This window comes from Phasianus colchicus, chromosome 2, assembly GCF_987193195.1.
Source record: "Phasianus colchicus chromosome 2, bPhaCol1.hap1.1, whole genome shotgun sequence".
Lineage (NCBI taxonomy): Eukaryota > Metazoa > Chordata > Aves > Galliformes > Phasianidae > Phasianus > Phasianus colchicus.
Genome location: NC_143437.1, coordinates 40,638,374 through 40,664,198, shown reverse-complemented (window position 1 = coordinate 40,664,198; position 25,825 = coordinate 40,638,374). Strand labels below are relative to the sequence as shown.

General features: G+C 41.8%; 1 long non-coding RNA gene across 2 annotated transcripts; it reads left to right on the top strand.

The window, feature by feature from the left end:
- Positions 1-958: 958 nt before the first annotated feature.
- LOC149918975 (uncharacterized) lies at positions 959-25,742 on the top strand. Of its 2 annotated transcripts, none has more exons than XR_016464690.1 (4): positions 959-1,144; positions 13,921-14,015; positions 22,674-22,740; positions 25,531-25,742. It is a non-coding gene; the product is annotated as an uncharacterized LOC149918975 (long non-coding RNA). The 2 variants fall into 2 exon arrangements; XR_016464691.1 differs by lacking the exon at positions 25,531-25,742 and adding an exon at positions 23,689-23,736.
- The last annotated feature ends 83 nt before the right edge of the window (positions 25,743-25,825 follow it).

The window sequence follows — 25,825 nt, the reverse complement described above, 5'->3', positions numbered from 1 at the left end:
AATGTTACAATATACCTTCATTACAAAGCATTCAATCTCTCTCACACTCACAAGTCCTGGCTGCAGTACAGACAAAAAGGAGCGGTTGCTAGCATTAAGATCAGGCACCTGCAATTGATTGTAAAACACTGCCAGTCCCTGCACAAATATGCTCCTAATATTGCACGAGCCTCGTTAGAACTGCTCTGTTTATGCTTCCTCCAAGCAAATTTTGCTGAGGTCCCTCTATTAGTGATGCTTTAACATATCACTGCAGCCCTCATATCGATGGGAACACGAGGCAAAGCAACTACACCATTTGCTGTGATCTCTCATAGGCCTCAGGCACTGTGCTCAGTAAGGATTCTTCTATATTTTACGACCCCTGCCCTCCACGTCCCAAAGGCAATTGCTCAGGAAGTCTTCCATGAACTGATTCTGGGTGTCCTGTATTCAGTTATGATGACTGTAGTTTTGTCTGTCCTGTCAGAGATGGTAGCTGTAGGTGTAGGGCATATGCTATAGGCTGTCTGCGTTAATACTTTGCAGTCATTCCCAGGTGTTTGCCACTGCACATCCCTTTCTGCATGCTTGATTTCCTGGAGAATATTTCCTGCTCTGTTTGTGTACAGCAAAGCTATCAGGATAAAGCAGAATGGGAGTCTGGAACCTTTACTGGTATGTGAGCTCGTGAAAACTCCCAGCAGGCAGTAGCAAACTGAAAACTGCTGTCAGCATACTTAGTTTGCTTGAATGAATGAATACAGGACACCCAGAATACTTAGTTTATGGTCAGGAAGCCAGATTGACTGAAAATTGAAAAAACAGCCTGTCTTTTCAAAACCCAAACATTGATCATTGCTCAGGGCCCCCAGACCACACTTGTTCAGCAATGTGGACAGCAGTTTCTGTTTGGATGTTTCTCCTTTAGTCCTCACTAAGTTCCAGGTCTCAGTTCCAAGGCATTGCAGTTGTGACATCTGCTGTTGCTAGAGCTGCGGAAGAAAGGGCACTCATTCCAGGGAGAACAGTGCTTTCTTTCCCAGTCACCCCAAGGCAGGTGCTTCATCAGTGTGGACTGTGTTCCTGCTGTGTGTTTCCATTCCCTGCGCTGTCAGCCCCTTCAAGAATATCACTCATCCCCCAGAAGCAGGAAATCAGTCAGGTACTATGATTGCTGGGTTTTGGACCATGTTTGTGTCTATGCTGAAGAAGGTGAAGGTGTGCATGGTGAGAGACTCACTGTAACTGTAGTGTTACACTGTAGTGTTTCATTTAACAGAATTCAGAGCAAAAAGGTCCAGTATTTTATCTGAGTCACACAGAAGGAAATTTGCTCAGTAAGGATAATACATGCTGGCAAACAGGCCAAAGTTCTGAAACATTAATGCAGCCTTACAGATGAGCTCACTGTCCTGAGTTCTCCATCCAAAAGCTCACTGTTGGGCTCACTCCAAGAAAAAGTGTTTGTTAGAAGGTGTTGATTAAATATCCACTGCAACAATGAGCTGACACACATTCATGGGAATACATGGGTTGTATCATAGAATCATGGAATAGTTTGGGTTGGAAGGGACCTTTCAGATCACCTAGTTCCAACCCCTTCCTATAGACAGGGACACCTGCCACTAGACCAGGTTGCTCAAAGCCCCATCCATCCTAGCTTTTAACACTTCCAGGGAGAGGGCATTCATAACCTCTCTGGGCAACCTGTTCCAGTGTGTCACCACCCTCACAGTGAAGAATTTCTTCCTAAAGTCTAAACTAAATACACCTTCTTCCAGTTTAATGCCATTAAACTGGCTTGTAATTGCCCTTTAGAATCTGTACGACTGCTCTACAGTTGCAGCGTGAGTTGAGTTAGTATCTAACATACATCTTTTTGTACATAAAACCATTAATAACCTAATTAATCACTTATTTGATCATTTATATAACTACATGTGACTGTTTGAAAGCACTAGATTTGTTCTGGAAAACATTAAAAATGTTGGCTATCTGGAATTTAAAGCACTTCTTTATCCACACCAATGTTATTATGAGTTCCATGAATAGCATGGTGTTACCCCAGTCCTGGCTGACTAAAGTAATCCTGTGTGGGGAACAAACTGTGTCAATCTAGAGACAGTCTCAGTTGACTATGCACTGCTTACCTCTTTTTTCAGTTCAAATAGTGCAAATAAAGATGTGAGTGATATTTTTTCTCTAATGCACATTATGCAAAATAAGATCAATCCTCCTGGATCCTAAAAGTCTTAATTTGTTAAAAGTCATTCCAAATGTTCTTAGTAGGCAGATATTGGCTGTTTGTGCTCACCTTGCAGGTGTTTTGTAAGCAACCTCTGTTACTGCTGCAGATAAAATACATGCTTTGAATTTGTCATTTTGACTTTGTGTGTCTGCCCAACCTAAACTGCCATGTAAGCAGAATGTTGATCATGAAGGAGCTATTCTGCTTTAAGCTAGGTGAAGGTTTGCCAAAGAACCAAACAGTGATGTTTGAAATACAAAGTAATGTGCAGTGAGACTGCACCAAACTAAGATGTATGTGCAAGCTTCATATATGTGAAGTGGAGAAAAGGAAGAAAAATGACCTATAACAGGAAGAGAACCATCTCAGACTTGTGGATTGTCTTTTTCGTAGGCTATTAGCATAAAACATCTGGCAACCTGATTCCTGAAACTGATGAAAGGTGGTTCAGCTACTCAGTGGTTTTGGATTAACAATGTCCTTAAATGGCTTCAATTTCAGTGCCTGTCTGTGGAAGTCAGCAATAAGAGCACATGGGACACACTGTTACTCTGCAGAAATCTGCACTTTATATCTGATCAACTGTCCACTCATTTGCATTCATCTTTTGTTCAAGAGTGCTCACTGAACGCATGCTTTCAGACTTCAGTCTTTCAGACTTGATGAATTTGGCCTGCTGTAAGAAGATTCTGTCTAACCGACAGGATATGGGACAGAGTTAGGGAACTGATTAACTCCCCTGCATCTTCCCAGACCTGTCATTTACTTTACTTAATGACCTTGTTTAAGACATACCAATTTCTTGTGCCACCCATTGCGATCTGATGGAGCACAGCCTGCTTTTCTCTAGAAGTCTGTATGGAGTTTAGATCTACTGACACTGTTATATCTGTAGCAAGTGGCTACTAAATGCCAGTGAAATATTATCCTTAATAGTTATGCAATGTTGAGGCCAGATACTGAGGTGTGCAAAGTTAGAAGCCACATGAGATGTGAGCAATTGGCTGTCTGTGCTACCCTTTGCTAAAAGAGAAGTAGGAGATACTTTATGTGAATGGACTGTAGGACAGTGTAGTATTTGAATAAAGCTTCAGAGACAAATATAAATTGCTGGGGTGGGCTCCAGACTGCAAGTCTTTGAGCAAATTCTTGCACACCAAAGAAAGGTACAATGAACAGAGATGCAAGTGTTTGCCATCCCCAAACTGCTTCATAAACCCCCAGGACTGAAGACTGGTTTTCACTGCAGGTCTGTTCCTCTGCTTGCCCAAGAGATGGATGTACATCCAAGTCCCAGTAGTGTTAAAGAGAAGTGCCTACTAAACTTTCCCATGTGTTAATGGAAGAAAAATCTTCCAAAGGTATCTTACAAAGTAACAAAATATTATTGTTGCATGTTGCATTTCTTTACTATTTCCCTGTGATACAGCGGTCTGCCAACATCATTTGGGTAGATGTGCTTGAAATCCTGCTGTCTGTCACAAAGAGGCATTTTGGAGCCATCCAGCATGCTTTCCCATTATCCTCAGTGCAAGACTATAAATATACAACATGCATGCAATCTGTTTGCATACTGATTCCCTGTTTCCCAGATCAATCTCTCATTGCTTTCCAAGCAGTATAGTCCCCTTTGATTCCTGGTTTTTACTGAACTCTCATCAGCAAGGATATATGCTTGAGGGTTTTTTTTTTTTTTTCCTTCAGTGGCACTTAGTTTTTCTGTCTTTTGTAGCAACCATTAAAGTTTATTTTTAGGCAGAGGAAAGTTACACACTTTCTGACAATGTGTCGTAGGGGCTTATTTAATCCTGTGGGGCATTTGGGTGCATTTTGCTGGGGGGGGGGGAGGGGAGGGGGGTGGAAAGAGTAAAAGAAAAAGCTGCAGAAATCAGTGGAACTGGAGATCCAGAGCCTAGAAGGTGGCAATCTGTTAATTAGTGTTCTTGGGAAAACCTGCCTGTGATGAAAATAAAGCCCGTCGTTAAAACCCACTGCATTTTCATTTTCTGCCCTTGAATGTTGTTAACAATGTTGCACTCTGGTTAAGTAAAAATCTAAAACTGCACTGAAGTGTTAGTAATCGGTTCCTGAGCAGATTCCCTAATGCTATTCACTTTTCCCTGCTAATCTTCCTGTGTGAGTTATAACAATGCAGCACCAAATGAGAAGGAAATGTCAGGTTATGTTTCAGGGCCAGCCTCCTGCCCACCCTCCATCTGTGCTGATGTCAGTGCTTATTGGAACATATGCTGCCTGTTGCTCACTGACCATCTGTTAGCTGAGCTGATGAAGTGTTCCCGTTGCTGGGACAACCCAGCCCTTGATTGCCAGTGGCACCACAAACATTTTCTGCTTGGGTTTCACTTTTATCTGTGCTCTGGAATGGCAGCCCCGGGTGGGCACGGGTTACCGTGTCCCTGCCATGTCCTTACACTGGCTGCTTTCCACAGGATTCAAGTTGCACGTTTTGGGGTGAATGCGGAAGGTTGGAGCGGAACCTACGTGCACGTGGTGACTGTGATCAACTGTTGCCATCGCAAGCTCAGATCTAAGAGCAGGAGGTGTGTGTGGGAAGGGCCTGTGGGCCGTGGCTGGCACAGCACAGACGTGCTGTAAGCCTGATGCTGTGCAGGGCTGCAGACCTGTTTTTGGGGCTGAGCAAAAGCAACTTTTTCCTTCATCCAGAGTCATTTGCTCTGTAATTATTGCGTTCTGTATTTGTGTCTGACAGCCACAAGTCTTACAGGCATAACTGGATCCAAATGTAATCATCTCTTTACAACCTTAGCTTTGGTTTGTAGGGCCAGAGCGATGATAAGCCATAGCAGCAATGATAAAACTGCCCGCACGTGTCCTTTTTGCAGCTCTGTCTGGAGAGCTTTCCCCCCTCTTAAAAATGTCTGCAAGCGTTAATCAATCCTCATGACAAGCCTATGGGGCTGGCAGGTGGTATTCCCATGTTAGAGAGAGAGAAGCAAAATGTGAGAGCTGGCATGAGAACCGAGGCATGCCCACCTCCCAGCCTTCGCCTGCTGAGATCACTAGACCATATTGCCCTTCACTGCACACCAAGGGCCCCTGCTCAGCCACGGTGCCAACAGGAGCTGCATACCAGAAACGAGGGCTGGGCAGGCTCTCCCCTTTAGTTCTCTCCATGTTTAATGTGAGGGGAAAACAGCAGTGTCCGATAAATGAACTTTGTTGGGAAGGCTGCTGTGATAGACTCAGCACTGTGGTAACAGGGTAAGAAGTGATGGCCAGTAGGTGTTAAACACTGTGAGATGGTGAAATGCCTCAGTCTCTCATTTTCTGTCAGTGCTCCTTGGCGTTTCTCCCTGTTGACCCTGCAGTTTTGGTCCCTGGAGCACACTGGGCACTTCCATGATCTCTTAGCCCCAGCACAAAAGATTCTCCCATCCATTCCTCTCCCTCCACTCAGCCTTGCTGCTTTTCTGTTTTACTGAAACCTTTTTTCCTATGTGTAGTCCCTACATAGAAAAAGTAAAGTTTTTAGCCTCTTCTCCAGCCTGTCCTTTCTGTTTTCTCCCAGTGTTCCTGGCAGTTGCTCACTCTGGTTGGCCATTCCACTCCTTCCCCTTGCTTCTTCTGGTTCTGAAATCCTCTCCTCTTCCTAGCACAGAAATCCTCTTCCCATTTTTGTTAACTCACCCTGTCAGATCCTTTTCATAAGAGTGAGCTGTAGGCTCTTGTAAGAGTTGTAAGAAAAAGGGCTATTTCTTTTTTACCCTACACATCAATTATTGCTCTAATTAAATGACTGAACAGTATAATAACGTTATGTGCTCAGAGACTACGTGGCACGTGTGGTAGAGCTGGATGTGATACACACTGACATAATCCTAGGTGTTAACAATAATAATGTACAACTTCAGCATATGTTGCTATTTCAGGATGTTCTGGCACAATGGCTTGGTTTAATTCACCCTGGGGCCGAGCAATGAACAAATTGCCACAAGGCCAGCAAGGGTGGGGATTCGCATTGCCTCATTGTGGTAAGTGCCTGTGCTGGTTTGTATTCTGTAGTGAACGTGAGGTGCTGTGCTTTTGTCAAGCAGCAAGCGGAGTCTTTTGCCTTGTGTTTACCATGGTTATGGTAAAGGCATTTATCTTCAGTTCATCACAATTACCACAGTGGAGCCTGGGCACTCTAGATTTATACCTTCTCTTGTAGTGACTCATTTGGTGCCAGTCTGCTTTTAAATCTGCTTTGGTGTCCCTTTGCATTGCCAGAATGGTATAATTGTGCCAGAAAATAGATGAAAATGGGGCCAACTTTTGATCTAAGAATTTCATAAAGCTCGGGGGTTTGCTGATTTTACAGGCCTGGACTGCTACACATCTTGAATCAAAACAACACAGAATTTAACACTTTGCTTTAAGAATTGACAACACGGATTTCCTTTGATCAAGGAACATGAGGGAAAACTGATAGTATGAGCCACCATCTGCCCAGCCTCCAGCAGCATTTCTACACAGGACAGGATTGCAAGTTTTCTGCAATTTTTTGACTGAGATTAAGCAGTTATATGAATTTTTACATGTGGCTACATAGTTAGATTGCCATGTGGATTTATGGGGTGATTTTTGAACAACAAGAGTGTTTAACTAAATAATTTCAAAGCTTTGAGGTGGTACAAAACAAGACAGATGTGTATCTTTTACCAGCAATTTGTAATGTCTGAGCATTTCTAGGAAAGGGCAGTGGCTAAGGGTCATGCTGGAGTTCCAAATAGGGATAGGATACTCTTGCTGTTTTACATTTATAGGATTGTGACAGCTACTGACTACTGTCCTCATCTTAACTGGTAGCAGAGGTCTTTGGTGCTGTGGCCCATCCCCAACTCTGGAAGGTAAACTGTAGTCAGTGTTGTACTGTGATTAATAAACAGTACATCCCTGATTGCACTGCTGTGCTCTCAGTGCAAAGTGGGGCTGTAACGTGCACTTTTGGGAAAAGATCCCATGGTCCCTGTGGTGGGGGCAGCCTGCCATTAACGTCGGTTGTGGGAGGATTTGCACTGTGCTGCCCAAGCCCCGCAGATCACTCTCCACACAAATTAATTAAAAGATGCCGTAGGTAGGTGTCCAGCAGGCACAGAAGGAACCCAGCTCTGTTACTAGTCCACAGTCCCCAATTTTCCAGCTGTCGCTATGTAATACGGTCTCCCCCTCACGTAATTCCTTCCTATAGTCCAATAGAAGTCCTTCAAAGACAAAAAAAAAAAAAAAAAAAAAAAAGAAAGAAAGAGGAACAACAAGCAAGTAATCCTGTCATACGATCTGCCCCAGTAGTTTGGGGCCTGTTTCTCTTTCAGGGGCTGTGAGCATGCTTTGAGGTGCACAATAGAGATGCCTTCTCCATTGACTGAGGGGCTCAATGAGCCAAGCTCGGCAGCAGCCCCGGTAACAGCAGCAGCAGCAGCAGTGGTGCAGCACAGTAATGGGCCCAACTGTTAACTGATTTAACACTCTGCCAGCTGCAGTCCCTGAGCACAGAGAGGAGCAGCGGGCCTTTGAATATTACCTTTCAGCCAATTAGACATATGTCACTTTCAGAAAATGTTTCTTGCCTGTTCCTGTTGAGGGGAGGCTGTGCTGGAGAGGAGAGGGAAATGGCATTACCTGCTTTTATCCCGAATGTGAGGTCCCTCCTTTGGGTTGGAATTGGTTGTTGTTTCTGGTATTATCAGCAATATGTATGCTAGTGCCTGCAGAGGGCTGTGAGGGAAAAGAATGATTCTCAGAATTCCAGAAGTTTTTCAGAGTCTTGTAAGCTGCCTATGGAAAGGGTAGGAGCTATTACATAAAGGTAGGTTTGAATCATTGAATTGAAGTGAGACCTCTCTGCACCTGAACACTGTGGAGGTTAAAATCAGCATCTGAATTGGCTTGAGTTTGTTTTGCATGTAAAACCTCCTGATCTCAAAGAGACTTTGGCTTCAGCCAAATCAGGTATCAGAGTACTGACATCATCTCAGAATGTTCAACTTTGCTCCAACAATCAATTTAAAAAAAAAAAAAAAAAAAAAAAAAACCTAGTCAGATTGTAACCAGAGTGAGTGGCAGATCTGGAGAGTGCTGCAGGAACTTCATTTCTCCAAAAGTTGTCACCAGTTTTACCACTGCAGCAGCAAATAGGGCTCCGGGGTACCACCACAACTGCTCCAATGCCATCCTTTAGGAGAGCAAGTAGGCATCCACAGAAAATGAATATTAGGGGTATTTATTCTCAGAATCGATGAAAAAAGCAGAAACGTGTATATTTGTTGTAGAATAGATGTGCCACTTTTATTCACACATTATTTGTATTTCTGTGAAGTTGAAATTCTCAATTTTAGTTATGTCAGTTTTTGTGTTAAAGTATAAAAGAATGCAATATTAGCATGTGTTAAGTTGTGCTGAAATAAAGCAAATTATGGAAAAAAAATACTTCATGGCATGTGTTTAAAATATTTTCTTAGCAAAAGACAATGCAAGTGAATTGAAGCTAAGAAGTTCATCTGAAATGAACCATATGCAAAGGATAAAATAAATGTTTGATGTTTTTTCTCATAGACTTGTCAATATTGAAACTTTCTGAGGAGGGAGGCTGATTTATTTTACAATCTTGGCCTAAAGTTTTCAAGATGGCACTTGATGCTGTTGGTTAGCAGAAATAAGTAATCTAGAGCTGTGTGGAGACAGCTTGCTTTTCCCACTGGAGGCAGAGGTTTTGGACACTGTCAGACCTGCACAACAAACTGTGTGTGTTGTGCAAGTAAAGAAGCAAATGGGGAGCAACTCTTCTGTAACTTATGAGAGGAGTGCTGAAGTTAGGTTAATGCGGGTGAAAAGCTCTCTGAATAAGTGTGATCTTGTTTTACTTGGTTTGGGCTTGTTGTCTGGTTCAGACTTTTGGTGTTTGGTAATCATGAATTACCGCTTGTCAAAGGCAAGGAGGCAAGGCATATTTTGGAGTGAGGGATCACGTTGTGTCTAAATGTGCAGGAGAAGGCTTTGGGGTATTGAGTCCTTTTCATATCTACCCACACCTGAAGAAATTCTTGAGTTTAGTTTTTGGAAGAGAATTTGCTCCTTCTCCCCCCCCCACCCAAAAAAAAAAACACCAAACAACCCTCTTCTCCTGCAGTATTTAGACCAGCTTCAGGCAGTGATAACAGGGTTATGGAATGGTAATACATAAACTGGAATGAGTTGCTATTTGGAATATCCCAGAGTTGTAGTCAGAGAAACGTTTTAAGCTGGCATAAGTTGTCAGTGTTGATAAAAGAAGTCATTCCATACTTCCTCTGCTTCTGGCTGCTTGTTCTCACTCTTGTACTATTTCACTGTACTTTCCCTTCTGCAACCTAATGCTGAACTGGAAGAAATTCAGCTGGAAATAAACTTTGCAGATTATTTCAGAGATTGTGAGGGGGAGGGGTGTGCTGGCAGGGTGTATCTGCACCCACTTTCTCCAGACTAGTTCACTACATGTCTACACGAACCCTTGTGTCAGTAGACAGCATATGGTACCACAAGGATGGAATTGAACAATGAGAGCAGGGAGAGAACAGAACTTTTTTTTTAGTGCTAGCACTAGCTTGTCATCACCAATGAAACCTGTTTTCCCATTTAGGGAAAGCTGGTGAAAAAGGACAATTTACCCATCTGTAACAGCGGGTTCATCTACCAAAAGGAACTCATTGAGGAGATCTTGAGAAGTACAGATGGGTGTCCAGCCAGCAGCCACTGAGCCATGGTCAGATAGATGTTCTGTTCCTAGAGCTCTTTGCAGGTGTTAGTACCTGTAGACTTTGCTTGGATCTGACAGTTTTCTCAGTGAAGTACTTCAGTGATGCTAAGCATGCTTCTGTGTATAATCCTCACTTTATTTGATTACACAGAAAGATTACACGAGTGGAGAACTGCTAAGTTTAAATATACCACCAATAAGCAACACAGTATTTTCCCCTTGTGGAAATGTGTTGGATATTTACTTCACAGGTCTTGTATAGCACTACACTGCTTGCAGATGGCATTTTAGGTAATGATTATTCTCTTTTTCATATTTCTCTGCCATATCTTCAGCGTAGAGATCCTGCAAACTCTGTTGCCAGTCACTTAGTTGGTATGGCTTGGAACTTACGGATCTTTGTGCATTTGAATCCATTACTAATGCATAAGCATTCATCAGTTTGGCAGGAATGGACATTACACATCTGTAATTCATAAGCTTCAAGATCGTTTTGGGTGATGATGACTCCAATGAATGTCCAAATTCCCTTTGGCATCTGTCGTCTAGCCATAACTTGTTGGATCCAGCAGAGTGAGTTCACATTGCAGGAATCATCTCCAAATTCTGGCTTAATAGTTTGCATGCAGTTCATGCTGGAATAAGCAATCTTTGCATGGGGGAAGCTGGCTGGAGTCAATTTCATCCCCTTTAGCCGAGAAAAGTTGATAATGGCATCAGTTGTTGCACATTTAGGGACAAACAGATGGCATGTGAGTTCTTGTAATTTCTGAAAGAAGCCTGATGAAATCTCCCAGTGTCGTCCAAACATTGAAAAGTTATACTGGTAATGCCATTTTCTTTGCATGAGTTCTAGGGCTCCCAATTTTCCTTTGTCTGAAAAAAGACTAACAGCATTGCATCCCAAAAAGACATATGGGCCAATCAGTACCCTGCATGCAGCAGTCTCAGGAGAGCATGTTATTATATTACTGTCAGTGAATAATGTTTTGTGTCTGGTTTCCAACTTTCTCATGCATTAGCCAAGATCCATATTACTGCTGGATTTCACCCATCATTTCAGCATGCAATGTAACATGTCTTCCTTCTCTTATGGTACTTTGAGTTCTGTTTTCTTGTGGTGGTTAGATAATAAGCAAAGATCACAGTTCAACAGAGAACTCCATAATATACTTTATTTTTGTGATTTACACACTTGCACACTTTTTTTTTTTTTCATATGTGAAAAAGTTTAACTTGCTGATGGGACGAGAGAAAAAAAATTCTGTTACTTGGATTTTGTGGCCTGCATTTGTGCCCTTGAAATGAATGCTGGTAGCAGATCCTCTTGGATTTCTCGTCACCTTTTGTTGTTTTTGTCTGGTGAATGCTTTAACTTTATGGCTTTCTACACCTTCGTATAGTTCAAATGAGCAGAGATGCCTTGTTAACACCACTCAGCCTTTGGACGAGTCTTTGTTAATAACACAGACAGATGGGATAGTGGTGGTTTCAGGGGGGCTTTGGTGTACCATTTTTTCCCCCATCTGACTAAATAAACTAAGTCTTAGTCAAAGAGGTTTATCCGTTGCTCTGTTCTTGCTGATGGGCTTAAGTCTTCCTTCTATCCTGTTAGCATTGTATGAAGAAACGATGTGCATTTGACTTAATTCAGTTCTGAGAGCTGAAAAGGCCACAGCTCGCTCTCCCTGCATACTTTGATGTCTGCTGTCCTCTGTAAAACTGCTCTGCACAGCACCACTTGGATACCTATTGATTTTTACTTGGTTGCTTTCAGCTCAGTGTTCAGCACTAAATTATGTTTGGCAAGCATATCCATCAACAAGTTGTCTGGATATGTGAGCCCTTCTCCTTTGTCTCCCTGGCTGATAAATACCAAACATGGTCTTTCAGGTTCCAAACAATTTTTTTCTCCTTTGAAACATTATTTATTGTTTTACATTTTTCCCCTTCATATAGAAAAAAATCAGAGATAAAAATTGCCATCGGACCCAGATTAACAAAAATATACTTTATGATAAAAGCAAAGATCACTTGTTATACAGAAGGCTTTTCTCTACTACTAATTTATTTTTCTTGTTTTCCTCTGATGGAAGACACCTCCGACTCCTTGGATCCTGTTTCTTTGTTTTCTCAGAGCTTTCTCCCTTCTTGGTCTTTGTTGCCTTATTCCTTTGACCCAGGGATGTCCCCAAAGAAGTTGGGTTTTTTTGCTTTTTTTTTTTTTTGCCACAGTTATTCATACTTCTCACAGTACTAAATCTGTGAAGATACATTTTTGTTTGGCAGCATCCTGAAACAGAATCTAGTTGCAAGTCTAAGCAGCATTCTTAGAGCATTTGCAAGCACATGCTCAGATACAGCTTTAGGTTAGATCTTGGTCTTCTGAAGTTGTTCAAAGTGTGCATTCACTGACATGACACTAATATTTCAAACTGGCAGAAAAAGATGCATGCATTGGAAGCATCAGCAAAGCTCACTATCATGTAAGCACAATGAGTGCATGTAAAGAAAACCAATACTTCGGTTTTCATTTGGTGACCATTCTGGAAAAGCTGATCAGTTTGACATTTGTAATTTGCCTTCAGACTGCTAAACCATACAGATATGTTGTCTTATAACAGTCAAGCAGGGAGATAATGCAAACTTTGCTAATTCATAGAAATAAATACAACTCAACGTTTTCCTTTTAAAATGACTCACTACTCTGAGTCTTTGATTAAGAGGGAAAGTGTTGTACCTCCACTTTATGAGCAACCCATCAGCAATAGGAGGGTGACAGATGTGCTATCTCAGCTTATTCTCAACCAAGTAGAGGGTGTGAAATTTTAGTGAAAGGGCAGAATTCAGCAACTCTAAGATACAACAGCAAAAAATAATGCAAAAGTGGGTTCTTTTCAGAACAGATTGCTTTCATGCAATTCTTTGTGTTACTTGACTCCCATAAATTCCTGATATTACCAATATTTCCCTGGCTTTCCTTCAGTACTAGATGAATAAATCCCTTTTTACTGGATTTTCATATATATAGCCTTGCAAACTCAAACCTTTCAGTTCATTCTCCAGTCACTCTGTAATAAGAAATGACTAGAGGGGTCTGGACCAGAAAATTGTTGAAATGGATATGTAGCTGAGTAGTATTTCATCCTTAGCAAAACAACGTTCTTGGCTAAATTTCACGTTGTTGCAAATACCCATATCAGGCCTGGCCAGCAGTATTTGATTGTGCAATAAATTAAATAAAAGATTATCTTCAGAAAATAATTCCTCAGGCAGAACATTGTTAGCACAGATCTCCCAGTTATGTTTCTTTGATTATTTGCATATAGGCAATCAGTGGAAAGAAGCAGACAAACTTAGAAGTAGTAACAGACTATCTTGTCTGATGAATAAGGCAAAAGGACTGTCTGTGTAATACTTTGTACTGCTTTGATTTAAATGTTTTAAAATAGCCCATAATAACTAAGACAGATGAACCTGAGAATTGGCCACATGAGAAAATTTATTAAAAAATTAACAAAATATATTCCATGGCAGGAGTGAAGGAATCAAAGGAGCGTGATCACTGCAGGACTTCTGCTTTGTGCTTGTATTCTCTGGTGTTTAATAAAAAATTGCCTCTAGTGGAGGGTTCTTCCATGACTGAGACATTCATTATGTCTCCCATGTGGATTCCTTGCACCTAGTAAGGTTTGGCTTCTGCTAATGCCTTTTCTTCTGTGCTGCTAATGACAGCACAAACAGAATCATCTTCCTCAACCCAGCTTGTTTTCATGAGACTTACAGGAATGTAATCCCAGAGTGTAATTTTGACATCCTGGTGACTGCTGCTCTGATTCCTTGATACCTCAGGCATTTTCTTAAATCCTTCTTTGCGCATTTAGGAATCTAATGTTAATGTCACTTTTTCTCCTTGTCTCCTTTGAAAACATAGTGAGATACATCGAGTTCCTGCATCCATTCCCAGTAAGTAAAACCTACTGTGGAGGATGACAAGCTGTTACAAAAATGGACGTAGCTCTTCAGTTGGTGAGTTCTGATCCTATTTAAAACACACACTGTGTGCCTGAAACCTCTGATTATTCTTGACTTTTTTTTCTTTTTTCCTACCTTGGAAGACTCGAGAGTCAAACACAGACACCATGTTTGTCTTTGAGAAGAGCAATAACAGTAATTAGCCAAGGAAACTCGGTCTATGCTAAGTTGAATTGGGGAAAATAGGAGGAATTTTTTCCTGTGATAGAGATACTTGAAGTTACCTCCAGATTCTTTGGAACTGCTGTCAACTTGAGAATGTAGCTGGTGTGTAAACCAAAAGGCACAAAGCCCACGCAGGAGGAAGAGAGAAAACAAGACACTTAGGAATATCCCGGAGGAGATTAGGTGAAGATCCCTCTACAGGAACTCTTGACACAACAGACACAAACGTAAGAGCGTCCTGAATTAGACTTGTCAGAAAGCAGAGCTAACAATAACTGCTGGGCCAATCAGCCTGAGCCGTGCTCCCAGCGCTGTCTATCAGAAGTCAGTCATCAGGAGCAACAAAAGTGATAGAAAGGGACAGTCAGAAACAGCCACTGCCCTGCAAACTCATAGAGTGATGTGAGCAGCAGGTATTGCTTCCAGAGAGCTGTGATAGCCCACATCCAGAACATGCAATAAGCACTATTTAAGATCTTATCTGCCACAGGAAAATACAGGTGTAGCACCTGAAGAAATTTTTCTGCGGTGTTTACAAATGAGGAAATAAATGTACCAATTATTTGTCTATGGAGAAGTCCTATGGCAGCAGGGAACAGCTTGTAAAAGTGTTCCAACCTGAGCTTGTAAGAAGATGCAGGAAAGTCTTTTGGAGATGTATCTTTAGGAAAAACTTTTAATCTCAGCTCATGAGCATACTCTGTGTTGGTGCCTGAGCTGTGTGTTCAGCTGGGAGGATCTGTGCAGGAAGGCTAAGTCAGAGTTCCTGCAGGAAATTAATGTCATTGCATTCAACTTCATCTATTCCATAGAGTGCTGTGTGTCACTTGTCATGGATACACCATGATTTACCATTCAGGAACACCCACATCTTGTCATGAATTCAATCAGCTACTAGTTTTCTACCTTTCCTTCATCTGAATGTAGAATTTTCACTTGCAAACATCTCCAGAATAACCCTTCTCATATTGGGGAAACAGAAGGAAATTGCTTCCCTTAATGAGCATGAACTTAAAGAGGAAGAAAACTTCCTGCTTTCCTGCCCTCCAAAACACAGTTTGGGTCCATCATGGGTTCTTTTTGATGTGTCTGAACTCCTCCTTCACATAAACTGCAAAGCCAGGGTTCTGACTGTTTCTTGTCCTGAAGCATCTCCTGGAAGTTGTTTCACAGTTGTCAAATACCAACTCGTGCACTGCAGCTGAATTGCACCTCAAAGTAACTGGACATTGCTTCTCTGACTTCCTCATTTTGGTTTAATTTCTCCTCTTCATCACTGTCCTAAACTGCTGGAGAGTGCTGTTGGGCTCACTGATTTCCTTTTGCCACTCCAGCCAAGGGCAGCCTTATTCCAGTAGCCTGTTTGTTCTGCACAGTGTTACCTAAGTGTTGAAGGGCCAAGTTCTGTAGTCCTTACTCCTGTTGGCACTTTCCTTAATTTCAGTGCAGGTGTTGTATGGAGAAGGTTTAAGTAAAGACTCTAGAATGGATCCAATCCCATGTCTAAATTTATGCAGACCTTGGTGCCAGTGTAGAATTTCATTCCCTCCCTGCAGCCCCATGAAGCAAGAAAGGCTTCTCTGGAAGGAGCCAGGTGCAGGAGGGGGCTGCATCTGTACAGTCCCTGATCAAGCAGCGCTGTGGGATTCACAGAGTTCAATTAGTCTGTATGTTGGTATCACCACTGCCGAAAGTCCTGTTTATTTTAATGACCACTAAGTTGGATTGAAAAAAAAAAGAAAACAACCAACAAACTTTCAGAAGTTTCAATAGGAAAGCAAAAAAGGTCCTGGAAATGGGAACTTCTGAGAGAACTTCACGTGTCAAGCTGTAAAGTCTTCATATGCTATAAAAAGGCTCTTTAATACTTGAGCGTTCATCCTTTATTCAGCTATCTGCTAAGTGCTGCTGCAAACACAGCACGTGCTGGAAGCAGGAGCCTCTTAACGGGGGCTTTTTGGGGGCTGTTTAATAAACATACACTGGATACAAATTTAGCCAATAAAAGGTTCATGTAGTATGTATGTATGTATAATACACGCACAAAAGGGCTATTCAAAATGCATAGCAACCACTCGGCAGGGTTTAATTTTCCTTAACAGTTTTCCATTTTCCTTTAAATTTGGGATGGGAGTGGGGGGTAGCAATCAGAACCCTTGGCATAAATGGGATAATAATAAGGAAGTTCCCGGTATTGTTGGTGGTACAGTACTTGACAAAGCATGCAGCTGAATGCAGATAAAAGAAAGTTTCTGATTAAAACAGACCGTACGAATGAACATTTTTTTAAGTTATTGGAAATTTCTTTTTGTTGCTAATCGGTGTCGTATGGTAATAGCACGAGAAATGGAAAAAGAGCCAAGGTTTCTGTAGCATGTTTTAGTAATTCGGCTAACAACTTTTTAAAAATGTATTTTATAAACAATTAGCATTCTGTAGGATTGCACACATAAATTATGTCAGCCAAGCAGTGCAGCAGGTTACATCACTGCCTTCTGTGACATTTATGAAGCCAGCATCTGCTGTGCATGATGGGCTGGCTTGTTCCAAAGCCTATCTAAGGGTCTTACAGCTGGCTTTCCAAATATATGCCCTTCCATCCCCTTAAAGTGACACACACACACACTGAGATTGCAGGCAGGTTTAGATGTTCACCCTTGGCTTTCTCACTTAGCAGCATCCATCTGAATGGCAGCTTTTTGTGCGCTGACAGCACAGCACTGAGTGTTAAGCAGATGTTTGCACTATGGCAGCACCTAGATGGCCAGGCTGAGCCTGCCATCCCATTTCCAGACACGTGAAGAAGCAGGTATTGCTAATAGTGCAGAAGCTGGGAATGCTGAGTGCTGTAAGAGCTAGTCACGCTTACTGCCTTGAAAAGCTCAGAGGCAATTGTGCTTTTTTTTTTTTTTTCCTTTTTCCTCTTTTTTTTTTTTTTATTTTAACATTTGACAGTTATGGTACAGATAGCACTTCTGATTGTTTGTTTCAAAGGAAGTAGTCTTTCTAACTCTCACTGAAATCTGGAGGTTTCATGTATTTTATAGGCTGGGCCTCTCTGCCTTTTTAGGCACTGAAATTATTAATCTCACCTTTAAACTGAGCAGTGGGAAAGGCCAGAGATGTGCCTCTGGGATTCTGTGGCACAGGGAAAACTTAGGATTTAGGCACAAGAGAAAGCAGGAGAGCTGATAAAATAGCACTAGTCCTGAGGGCTGCAGTTGGTCTGCCAGGTTTTGTTTTGTTTTGTTCTCTGCATTGAACAGCACAATCACCTGTGAAGTTTTAGTGAAATAGGAGAGAGATCCTCACAGTCTTCCATTCATTCCTTTATCTGCCTCTGCTACAGAAATCTTCAGCTGCCTCTCCCACTTTCCTATCAAGACTGACAGAACAATCTTGTGATATAGGAGTGGAGATGCATATATTTACATGCATATATGTACGTATATGCACATAAAGTGTTCCATCCCTATGTCCTTAAATCAAAGCCCAAAAGCCCTGCAGTGCACTAAATAATCTTGCAGTTCTGATAAACATACAACGCTCCTTCCCCACAGAGCTTTCTGTGCCTCTCCCTTTATCTGTTTTTCAGAAGCAAGCAGAGGTGAAATCCGTTTTACAAAGTGCCATTCCTGTTCTCCCAGCTGACTGAAGGGATCAGCTTCAGATTCCCCCGCAAAACCCACCAGCAAAACACAAAGCTGTTACTGAGCCCTTTTTTTTTCTCAGATACCTTTCCATGGGGCCGCAGATCTGCCTGCAGAAAGCTGATCATTTCATCAAAGCCCCAGACTCCGTAGAACACGGGCTGTGCCATCACAGGGCTGCTTTTCAAGGAGGCATCTGTGCTTAGCATATGGCAACTATTTATTATAGCTGTTGCATTGAGAAACAACAATTCCCATGATAATTGTTTCTCGTATATCAAGATGCTTCAATCTCTGTTTCCCACAACATTCTGCTTGTCTGGTATGTGTGTGCCAATGTCACCACAGTCCTCGCAGACAGTTGTCTACGTTTTGTCATTACTGAGGGTAAACAGACATGACTTGAGTGGGAAGGAGAGCGGGGGAAGTGGACTGACAATTTAGTCTGGCTTCAGTACTGCTCTGTGAAAGAAGCACTGAATGATTTGTGGGCAATATTTACAAACCTCCCCTCCCTCGGTCCATCCATCCCTTTTCTTCAAGCCCACATTGTTTAAGAGCATTAATGCTTATGTTTTTTGCTAGAATGCAGTACAGACGAGGCTTGAATTTGCAAAGGGATGGGGGAGCTTTTCAGTCCCATAATCAAGCAGTGCTCTGCTCATTATTCCAAAAGAAACAATCACACATTCCCTTGAAAATATGTGACACGTATTGTACATTTAATCACACATGCAGGAATACACTACAAGTGTGCAAAATATACACTTTCTCTCACTGTGTATGGAATTGGATGCATATCTTTCACTTGCTGGATGACAAAATCCCTAGACACATAAGTTAATAGAAATAAAAGAAAAACCCACTGTCTTCTTACCAACAAGAGCTCATTTTTGCTGCTGATCTGGATGTAGTGTTCCCTTTTGGGTTCTGAGTTTTGGAAAATGTCACAGGGACTGGTTTTAATAATGGGCTATTGCAGCAATTTAGCATCTAGGCTATTTAGCTAGATTTATCTATAAACAATTTAATCTAATCTCTAATAGTGTCAAATAGATCATAGATGCAAAGACGAAAATAAAGAATAACTTAGCACAGTTTTCAAACATTTTAGGTAAGAAATTTGCTAACTGCTCTTTTAGTGGCAAAAGAAATCCTCTCATATAAGCGATAAGGTGTTTTATTCAACTGAAATGTTGTGCAAAGAAAAAAGTCAAAGTGAGAGAAATACAAATCACCAGTTCATGTTGCATACAGAAGGGAGCGTCTTCCTCTTCTGTGACGAGGCTCAGCCACTCTGCTGCTCAGCAGGCCCAGGGGAGACCTTATTGTTCTCCACAACTCCCGGAAAGGGGGTTGTAGTGAGGTGGGGATCGGCCTCTTCTCCTGTGTAACTAGCAATAGGACTAAAGGGAATGGCCTCGAGTTGCACCAGGGCGGGTTCAGCTTGGATGTTAGGAAACATTTCTTCTCTAAAGACTGATCATATGCTGGAACAGGAGTGACCTCTGCCCAGGGAAGTGGCGGAGCCAGTGTCACCGGAGGTGTTCAAGAAATGTTGAGATGTTGAACATGTGTTTAGTGGGGAAATACTGGTGTTAGGTTGGTGGTTGGACTGCATGATCTTGGAGGTCTTTTCCAACCTTGGTGGTTCTGTGATTCTATGATTCTACTTGTTTGCATGAAGCAGTGCAACTCCATAGATGTTCAGCATCAGTGTTTTGTACCATGCAACGTGGGATTTGGAACCATTGCATTTGATTAGGTTTTATTTTTCAACTTTTTTCTGATTCTTTTTTTAGGGTAGAGAAGGGGCATGATTCATGTTAATGGAAGCAAATTTTGACCTGGAAATGGCTGAGCAAATCCAACTTATGAGAGTTCTGTGCATTGGATAAACATTGCACTCATCTCCTCAGCTATCCAGAGCCACTCCTGAAAGTCATAAGTATTAAAAATCAGCAGGATCTAAGATTGATGAAGCAATCAAACACAAGGGAGGAAGAGTGTTGGGTCTTACCATATTTCAGTCTGGGTCACTCGTCTGCAGAACTTGGACATAACCATTATTTGATCTCAGCTCATTGAGACTGTACGAACACAGGGAGAAGAGGCTATTAATTTCTGATAAATTAGGCTCTGCTCAAAACGCAGCACTGCTCCTGACAAAACACATGAGCCAAGCTCTTAATACAGTGTTGAGAACTTTGCTGGTATTCAGCACTTGTGAAGCTGACTCTTGTTCTTTTGTGCAGCACTGCTGTATTCACACTCACTGGAAGATGTTCTCATGTACCACATTATCCCTAAATTCATCTGATTTTAACCAGCCTATCTGCTTTCATGTTAAAACCTGAGCTGTAGCGAATTCAGCTGTGAGGAGGTGGCACAGCTCTTAGTGCAATTCCGTGACTGCTGCTTGATACCATCACTGCCTGGCTCCTGTATTTGCATGTAAAAGTCCGACTTCGTAATGCTGCTTTATTTTTGGCTTTGTGCAAGCTGTTTCCAGTTGAATCAATAGTATAACTGCTCCTTAAGGCAGTTAAATATGTAATTAGTAGAAATAATGGAGCAATAGTCAGCTGCAAAACTGATGCTTCATGTAAATGCATGTAAGGCATTTTATTTAGTTGGCATGTTGCTAACATCTATTAAGTTAAATTATGAGAAGTGTTTTTGGGCCTTTCATGCGGAACGTCAAGCTTTTCATTCCTTATTTACATGTGTGAATGTATATGCATGGAGATTTCAACCCATGAATTAACTCCAGAGGAAAACAAATCACGAGATAAACACAAGCCCGGGTTTGTGTTTGGGTTTATTGTTTTTTTCCTTCAGAAAGCAGAGAAGCATCCTTACAGAATTTTCTGATTAATTTATTCAAAGAACTTAATTGATGTATCACAACACAGTGGTATAATTTACATGGCATTAAAAAATGGAATTGCTTCGTTCTTCACGTTGACAGCAGCCAGCTGAATGAGCAACCAGAAGTCAATCTCTGATAGTCATTTCTGTGACTTTGGAACATGTGCTTTTATTTAACTATCACCTCACGCTGTTGGGTTTTCTAAATAGCAGTAAATGAGCATGAAGCTGTGCTTGAAATATTACACAGTGTTTTATTAACATCAGTTGACACTGACAGCTATGGGTGGATAGCTTCAGATCCCTTTGGAAGTCACAATGCATCCCTAAGCTTTCATGCAAATGTAAAACCTGTGCAAAACAACTTCTGCATTGGACAATTAAACGTTAGCGATCAGAAAACTGTTTGGTAAGGAGCTCCGAGGAGGCAGCTGTGGAAAGAAACAATTGATCAGTGCCAGAGAAATCAACAAGACATGTACAAGTATGAACTGAGAGTCCCCAGTGGAAGAGATGCTTTTAACTCAGTAAACCTGCTCCTTTCGGAGCAGGGGTGTTGGTTTTTAACTGCTTGCCTAGTTGCCTTTATATAAAGAGCACATAGGCACATTCAACCTGAGGTGACTTTTTTTTAAACTAAGGAAATTCGGGAATAAAAAGGAGATGAAATCACTGGAGCATGGAATGATTCACACTAGTAGGGACCTCTGGAGCTCATTAAATCCCACAGTCTGCTTAAACTCATTCAATTAAATCAGGTTTCTCAGGATCTTTTCTTGTCAAGTGATCACCATCAGAAAAAGCGGAGTGTGAGAGTCACTCTCTCTTCATTGCCCTCCTATCCACAGTGTTGCAGCATTGGACACAACTCCTGGGAGGCTTCACCCTCAGTATAATCCTGTCCCAAGCTCAACAATACCTCTGTTTGCTGCTAGAGAACCTTACTGAAATAGAGAATATCGCCAGCAGTCAGGAATTTACCAGGGAGTGAAGACAGAGATTTTTACTGTGAGCCAGATGGCACAGTGCATGCCCCGTGTCCTGAAAAGCTGTGCATCCTCCTGGTAGCATCAGGCTGTGGCCACCTCTGCCCGTGCCTGCCCAGCTCTTCACCATAGGCTGGTGGCTGTTTGGTTCTGGGAACAAGGAATGCAGGGCACACAGCCCGGCCATGGCTCTTCAAAAAGGCTACGTGGTGCAGTGTAGAGTGTAGCTGAGATGCCCACAGCCTGAGAAGTGCCATCTCTCACACAGTGGGTGTCTCTGCTCTGCAGCTCAAGGTTGTGCTCTTCGTTTTGCTAGTAGCATAAGAAAAGATAGAAGAAATTATAAATCTTTGGTTTTCCATCTCTACACAGGCACAAAGTTACCTCATCACACTGCCTCATAAAGATTTTAAATATGATCTTAATCCTTGAAACTTCCTTCATCTTCAAAGAACAACAAGACTTTGAAACAGATATGTGGGAATTCACTTAGCCAAGTCCTGCAATTGTAGTTCTTCTGCAGTGATCTGCAAACCACAGACTCTGAAATGAACAAGGGGTTATGTGAATGTTCCATTTAAGTATTTATTTTTATTTTCTTTAGCAGAAGCTGTCAAATAAAGCATCTCCTGCCCTTCAGAGTTTTTGCAGTCTGTGCAGAGCTTCTGCAGGCCAGAGCTTTGCTTAGTACATTTAATTAGAGTTTACTTATTATAACAGCACAAAATACAAGCTCATTTTAGTCTGGGAATTGAATTTTGCTGCATTTTATTCTTGGTTAGCATCACTTGCTTCATAGTATTGGCAAGGATGCTTGCAAGATATGGGCACCCCTGGTGCAGGAGACGTTAGCAGGTTTAACAAGGAGACATTAAAAATGTATTTAATGGAATAGCAGCCTGAACTTCAGTATGTAGCTTAATTTTAGCATTGCCCCAGGGTAAGTACTCAATTTTGACTTTTAATTTTTTTCGTTCTAGACCAAATGAAACAGATGCCTCCCGGTAGACTTCTTTGGTAAACACACAGAGAATCCTCCACCCAATTGTAAGTGATTATACGGCTAAAAACGCAGCCTGTAATAGAGAACACAGATGCAATAATTATCCCAGTGCCTTGCATGTCAAGTATAACTATTGATGCTAGAAAAAAAAGAGGCCAAAATAACAACCAAGAGCGATTTGCTGCACCAGATCAGATTATCAGTTTAGGTTATCTGGCTCTATCTTCAGATACAGGCTTAACTTGATGATTTACTAAGAAATCAGGAATACTTCTTTATAACGTTGGTGAGAAAGATGAACATCTGTGGTTCAATTTTCCTGTAAGTTCTTTGCATATGACTCTTGCCACTCAGACATGGAATTCAGAGGTTCATTGGGTCTTCTAATTGTAATTATTGCAGTTCTTTAAACCTACAACCTGGTTTTTCAGTGCAATTTTACTGCCATCAAAAGCAATAGCCAGCTGTGCTCTGTCTTCGGTAATGTGAGAATTAAAATGCCCTGCTAGGAAGTTTGAGGTTCATTCAGGGAATTAAGTTTTTTCCTGTGGCTGTTTTGGAAAATTCCATGTGGGTGTGCAAGCTTATCATCTGATCTTCCAAGACATTGGTGAGTACAGCACTAGCCACAGTGGCCAGCATGTCTGTGAGATTTTAGCTCAGGCTGGAAGTTTCAATCCTTCCACCAAAATCACCACAGCTGTTTCTGATTGCTCTTATTTTGCCCTCACACAGTTGAAGATTTAAAATTCTAAGTGTCCAAGTAAATATGTGCTCATCTGTTCTGCAGTTCTTCTCCAATCAGTTTTGGAAGAGGTACAATACTGGAAATATGAAACTTCCTTCATGAAGCTGACAAAAATGTTTGGCCCAGGTGCTCTTGACTAATTGGAGACACCTGACCTGCCAAGGAGCTTTCTCACCCAGCATTAGCTGTCTGAAACTTGCTCTGCTGCAGATCTAAATCAATACTGTCTTCTTTCCTTTGCCAGTAGAGAGACAACAGGAACTTCGGAGAGCAGTTCAGCCCATCCTAAAACACGTAGCAAAACAGTCTCCTGCATGTGCTGGTTGTGTATCTGAATGCAAAGGAAAACTGAAGTGCTATGTCCAAATAGAAACCTGATTTTTGTTGTCTTGTTGGCCTGAGATGAATGTTATCCCCTGTAAGCCACATCACTCCCAGAGGAGGAAAGATAACCTGTTTCTACCTGAGCTCTGCCAGTTCTTGAAATCTCTCTCTTGGACCTATTTTTCTTCTGAATATGGCAGTCTATAAATGATACCATCTGAGACACAAAAGCCTTACAAGAAGATTATGACTTACCAATATTTTTAAAATTTTTGATGGCAAGATGTACACTGTATCAATTGGAAAACAATCTGCAGAGACTACCAAGCATGGACACTCATACACGTGAACTTAACGTAGTGGGCTGCTCTTATTTTGAAAACTAAATGAATTGTAATGAATTGTCATTTCCCATAAAAGTGCTCCATAGAAGAGGTCTTGCCCACAATGGTCCAAGGCATGCTGGCATGATTATGCCACCATGTTCTGATGTACAGATGGATGTATCAGTTTCATTCAAGTGTCCTGAAAGACTGGGCAGTGAGGACTACTGTGCCAGGACACCTGTTTACTTTAGTTCCTCCGCAACAGGTCTGGCTTCAGTCAGAGATTGCTCATGGAATGGACTTGTTGGTCTGGAGTAGAGAAGTGTGACCCCATAACACTTTACTAGGGTAGCCAGTGGCTGGTGCTTAAAACACAATACTCAAAGTAAACTGCTTATCATTGACAGGTAGGTAAACTTTAGAAACTGGGTGAACTCACCTGTGTGAAATGTATGAGCAATAGGTCAAGGCCATGCTGTTTGTTCACCTGCTTTTGATCTATATCAGGGCACAGCAATTTATCATCTTTCTGAAGTGAAAGTCTTGTTTGGTGCACCAGAATGGGCTGCAGTCCCATGGGCTAGGGGACACAGGTGTTCAGGTCAGAAAAATTGAGTGGGCTTTCTGGGATAAGTCTCTCCAGACATAGGAAGTTCCAATTACATTTTGCTGTGATTCCATGAGGGCCGAATATACTCATGGGATGATCTTCTCAGAGATGTTATGCGGGCAGGAGAGGCTTGCCTTTTTCAAAACAAAACGTTTAGAAATACCCAATCTGTGTACTGCATTCTTCTGCACCATGCACTGAGCAGCAGCAGCAGCCCAGCCACTGGTTTGGCTCAGCGGTAATCACTGGGCCAGCCTTTCATTAGTGTCTAACACTAATTAATATGCCATGTGCTCTTTCAAGAACACCAGATAAGTACTCACAGCTTTTGCTAGGCAGATGGCAACTTTCATTACTTGACCAGATTTGCTAATCGCTGTTAGGTATCTCACCCCCTCCACAGCCCTGAGGCCATACCATATCGTGCCTTGAGCATTCCCAGCCAGAGAAAAGAAGTGTAATGTTTGGTTTTGAAAGCCTGAGTAAAATCCCATTTCTCTTTTCTGATGCTCTTCCTGCTAACATCAATTTTTTCCTGACTCTTACCTGAGTCAGAAGAACGAGCTGCAGGTTTAAGCTCACTGTGAGCAACAACGCCCTTTTTTTTTTTTTCCCACAACTTTGTAGCATCTTTTGGGTCTCAAAAGGGGAACTGAAAGTCATAAATTTCTTTGTGTGTCCTCCTTTCACACTCCTAGGAGTGAAAAATAAAATGTTCCCCAGCTAGGCTATCCCTTGGCTCTGAATAAACATTTTTTCGAGGGCTCCCATGCTTGCCAAGGTGTCAGGATAACATTCTCATGCTGATTCCTCTGCCTTCTTTCAGCATCCCGGTGCTGGGTGTCCATTTCCGAGGCTTTGAAGTGGCCAAACTCTCACCTCATCTCATACACATGGAAATCAGATCACCAGGAGAAGGAGCGAGCTTGTAAATCCCAAGAAGAAGCCAACAGGGCAGGTTAGGAAATGATGACCTTCAATGTATTAACAGTCGAGTGAAGAACTCTGTGCTGCCAAAGAGGCTGCAGTAAAAATAGAGAAGAGGTTTGTAGGTGAGTGAAAGCACTGCTAAAGGGCTTGGATTTGCTTCTTTCCAACTTCATTGCATTGCGTGGGGGAAA